The following is a 5,271-nucleotide window of genomic DNA, read 5'->3' as shown; positions in this document are numbered from 1 at the left end:
TATGTTTGTTATAAACATCTTTCATATTATTACTTATGCCTTTTATAAGTGATCAAAACTTTTCAAAATCTCTTTCAAGTTATGTTACTTTGTAGTCTAACAAAACTCCGTTTTAAAGTACAAGCATAACTTAGTAGTAAAACGAGTATTTTCAACAACAGTCAAGTACATTACTAGTAAACTTTAATAGGTATAGTTTAAGGGTTCACAACATAGTATAACACGTACATAGAGGAACATACTATAACACGTACATAGAGGAACATACTATAACAAGTACATGGAGGAACACACCATACTAAGTACCGGGAAAAATCACGTTAATATATCTTTCCGAGTTTGCGTTAACTTTAGTACGATTACACGTATCTGGGTTAGCAGACACGAGGTGATAAAATATAATAATATATCTTTCCGAGTTTGCGTTAACTTTAGTACGATTACACGTATCTGGGTTAGCAGACACGAGGTGATAAAATGTAATAATATATCTTTCCGAGTTTGCGTTAACTTTAGTACGATTACACGTATCTGGGTTAGCAGACACGAGGTGATAAAATATAATAATATATCTTTCCAAGTTTGCGTTAACTTTAGTACGATTACACGTATCTGGGTTAGCAGACACGAGGTGATAAAATATAATAATATATCTTTCCGAGTTTGCGTTAACTTTAGTACGATTACACGTATCTGGGTTAGCAGACACGAGGTGATAAAATATAATAATATATCTTTCTAGTTACATACGAGTTCACATTTAAACCTTTAATTAACCGACTTAGGACTAAAGGCTATTTTAGACTCCCCGAGGTGTATTGTACATTTAATACTACCTGGAGTCTGCATTTTATTACTTAAGACTCCCCGAGGTGTATTGTCCATTTAATACTACCTGGAGTCTGTATTTTATTACTTTATAGCCAGCAGTGTCACTGCTGAGGTAAAACATTATTTTCCCTACTACATTTACTTTGTGATCTTCTCACATATTCATTAATGTATATATTATATTTAGCTAATGATAGCCTCACTAGGGAAAAGTACATACTCATACAAGAAACAAACACACGTAACAGTTGATGTCTTGGTAGAAGGCTACGATTAGTATAAAGGACCATAATGCTAATCTTATGATTCCTTAATGTATACATCAAAGGATACATATCTATCAATAGGATCCGACAGGTAATAGGATGTGTGCTCTCCGCTTCATTTCTTGTTCCTTGTTTGGTTGTATTCACCCAGTCTATTATCTATTCAATTCTAGATATATATGTCCAGTATACATTGAGTCATCATAAGGGTACCAGGTATGGGTCTAGTCATAGGACACAGAGTCAATGCACAATTTTCTAGTACAGAACACACTTTCCAAATCAGAACTTTGGGTATACAAAACTAGAAACTTACTAGTAAAGGGTTTAATCCATTTTGTTAAACCAGGATAAACTTAAAGGACCTTAGGTGATTAACTCTATAATACTTTAGTTTATACAGAATGGTTATATATCATTGATACCCAATAGGTAGTTGGATGTGTGCTTTCCGCCTTACTTCCTGTTCCTTGTTTGGTTGTGGGCTTAGGGCAGATTCGCCCAATTAACTATCTAATCGATATTAGATCATATATAGCCATTATAAATTAAGTGATTATAGAAGTAATCACTGTGGTCACCATTTTTATTATAAGGAATAAGGGTTTTCATAAAAGAACTTTTCATTAAATATAAAGGAACCATCACAATTAACTCCATGAGTAACAAGTGAACACACCATGGTTATATACGACAATGATCTAACAAACAATGGGATGTGTGCTATCCGCCTTACTTACCGATCCTTGTTTGGTTGCGAGCTTAGGGCAGATGCGCACAGTCGATTGTTTGTTTACTCTGAGTTTTATACCACTTGTATCCATTTAGTACTCATAGAAGGGATTGTAGAATCATTTTTACGTATCTTTCATCAAAGTAGGAAATATAGGATTTTCTAAGTGGAACAGGCGAACTTTTCTAAAAAGGAGCTTACAACTTACTACAGTTTCAACAACATTTTACCACAACATTTTACAACTTACTACGTCACTAAAATCTTATGAACTCACTAGCTTAATTGCTGATCAACTCTTTCAAATAACTTGTATTCTCAGGAGCCTATTAGACAGGTACTCGCACTGCGATTCAGAAGATGGAGCAGTATAGCTTCAAGTCTTGTTTGTTATTTGCTTATGTATTCTATGTTTTATGAACACACACTTTGTAAACACTTTCTTTCTAATGAAATGGTTGTTCATTACTTTGCTTACTATAATGCATGTCTTGTGATACTAAACATGACGTCCTCCACCCCAGAACGTTTCTGCCGTTCCGGTTTTGGGGTGTGACACTAAGCGTACATGTGGGTACGCTGTGCGTAAACGTATGTACGTTGGGCGTACTCGTATCTGAAGGAAACACTAAGTTTTAGGGTCTGTGGGGGTATTTAAGCATCCTTATGGCTCATTTATCCCCACCTTTTCAGCCTCCAATGTCTTAGAGCCATTATTGCAAAACCCTAGCCCCCTTGAGTGAGATTGAGAGCCCTAAAGTGTGTTCTTGGTGTTTTATAGGAAGGAGAAGTGCATCAAGAAGCTTCGAAGCTTGAAGCAAGGATTGGATCTGGAAGTTTGGCTCTCTTCTCCACCATCTAATTGTTGTGTTTTATTTATAAAAAAAACTAGTTTCAAAAACTACAAATAATGGCAAATAGAAGACTTGAGTTTTATAAAATAACATAAACATTTTATCACCCACCAAGGATCATCTTGCAAGTAAAGGAAAGATTTAAAACACAACCATAGAAGTAAGAAGTGGTAACAACCTTTGAAGCACTTTGAGTCCTCTAGGGAAGGCTTGGAAGTTGATGGAGTGAGGATGAACCCTTGAGACACCAACAATGTGCCAACTTGAAGTAATGCTAGTTACAACTCTTAAGCTTCTAAGCTAAAACAAGATTATGACTTAAAGAGAGAATGCAAGCAACAAAATCTTCAAAGTTCAAGACTTTAGAGAGAAGATGGAGAGGGAAGAAGTGTTCTCGGCCAAAGCAAGAAAGGGTAAAGAAAAATGAGAACACTCACCTCTTATTTATAATGGAATTATGGTCCAAGAGTCATTAACCATTAAGTACTTTTAGACAACTTTGTCCCCCTATGTCATGAACATATCACCCTAGATTTGATTCTTTTGCATTATACCAACGCAAAAGTCTTTTCTCTTTATCTCGTATTTCCAAGAAGGAAAAGACAAATCAAGAGTTTATATTTTATAAACTCAAAGTTTAAAATATATAAACTTTGTCTTTTTGCTAAAAGACAAAAGGCTTATTAGGTCCAAAAAGATGTACATGACATATTATATTCATACCATATGAAATAATGTGTTACTTGTATTGTAAAATAATTATTTCCTTGAAATAAATATTTTCCCAATTATTATAAGAGTTTATGAATATTTATTAAAATCAATTTCTAATAAATAATCATTTGTATCAAGTTGTTGATAGTGTGACCCTTAGGATAATATGTTATTTACCAATATCATTTTAATATTACTCTTGAGCATACTAGATCTTTCAATCTCCCACTTGCGCAAGACTCATATCAAACTGATATAGACAGTTGTGAACGTCTAGCAACATTTCACTGCCCCCAACAACATATGATATAATGCCATTCCATCAACGCCCAATTCCCCAGAAGCCCCCAAGGCTACAATTGGTGAGTAAGGTAAGTTTATCAGTTATCGTTCTGCTACATACATCATGTTAAACATGAGATATGGATCGCAGTCAATCTCACGTAAGTGTTCAACATTACATCAGGCCTTAGATGTCTAACTCTCAACGAATAAGAGGAACAAATCCCATATTGACTACATACGCCTCTTGCATGGTTTACATCACGCCTGATAATAGCTTTTATAACTGCCTAACAAAAGAACAGCTTTTGACTACATCAAAGCATAACGTTCCCCACACTCAAGTCCCAAATATGTATCTCAGGTGTTAAGGATATACAAATATTACCTTTTATCAAGTATCATTCATGACAGCGATCCATGAAGTGATCTTGAACGTGTCACTCCAATACTTACTCTCTAGTAAGTATCTATGAAACTGGTTACAACGCTTTGTCAACCATCCTATTTGATATTAGTCTTATTTCATTATTGGTCCCACAATAACAACTGACTATGGAGTTTTAGAGTGAATAAATTCACTCAAGGATTAAACATGTTAATAAAGAAAACAACAAATATTTAAAGAAAAGATCATATGCCATATATATGATAGTCATTACAATAGATGATGTTATATAATGTTCCAATATTCAATACTAATACATAGATCAAATCCAATCACTAGAATAGCCAACTCCTATTCCTCGAGCATGTCCCTCAAATTTTTCTTGAGGAAGAGGCTTCGTGAAATGGTCCGCCAAATTTTGATCAGTGTGAACTTTGCAAATACTAATTTCTCCTTCTTCAACTTTATATCAGATGAAGTTGAATCTACGGCTAATATGCCTGGTCTTCTTGTGTGTTCGGGGTTCTTTTGCCAAAGCAATAGCACCCTCATTGTCACAGAAAAAGTCTAGGGGTTCTGAATGGTAGGGACTACCCCTAGATCCCCAATGAATTTCTTCATCCATGAAGCCTCTTGTGCAGCTTCAGAAGCAACAATGTATTCTGACTCTGTAGTGGATTGTGCAACAACACTTTTCTTGGAGCTTTTCCAAGATACCGCACCCCCATTGATAATGAACACATATCCTGATTGCAATTTGCAATCATCTCGATCATTTGTGAAGGAAGCATCAGTGTACCACTTTGCACTTAATCTTTCTTCCACGCCTCCATAGACGAGGAACAAATCCTTAGTTCTTCGTAATTACTTTAGGATGTTCTTCACAGCTCTCCAATGACTCTCCCCTGGATTTTGTTGGAACTTTCTTACCATGCTCATAGCATAAGAAAGATCAGGTCTTGTACAATTCATAACATACATGATGGATCTAATTGTAGAAGCATGTGGAATATCTTTCATCTTGTCTAGCTCAACCTTTGTTCTAGGACATTGAGATGAACTCAGTACAGTGCCATGTGCCATGGGTACAAATCCTCTCTTAGAGTTTTCCATATTGAACCGTTTCAATACTTTCTCAATATATGTACCTTGGCTTAGGCCTATTAATCGTTTTGATCTATCTCTATAAATTTTGATTCCAAG

Source organism: Lactuca virosa, chromosome 3, assembly GCF_052849685.1.
Source record: "Lactuca virosa cultivar CGN04683 chromosome 3, Lactuca_virosa_CGN04683_v6, whole genome shotgun sequence".
Lineage (NCBI taxonomy): Eukaryota > Viridiplantae > Streptophyta > Magnoliopsida > Asterales > Asteraceae > Lactuca > Lactuca virosa.
Note: the sequence above shows the minus strand (reverse complement) of the source record.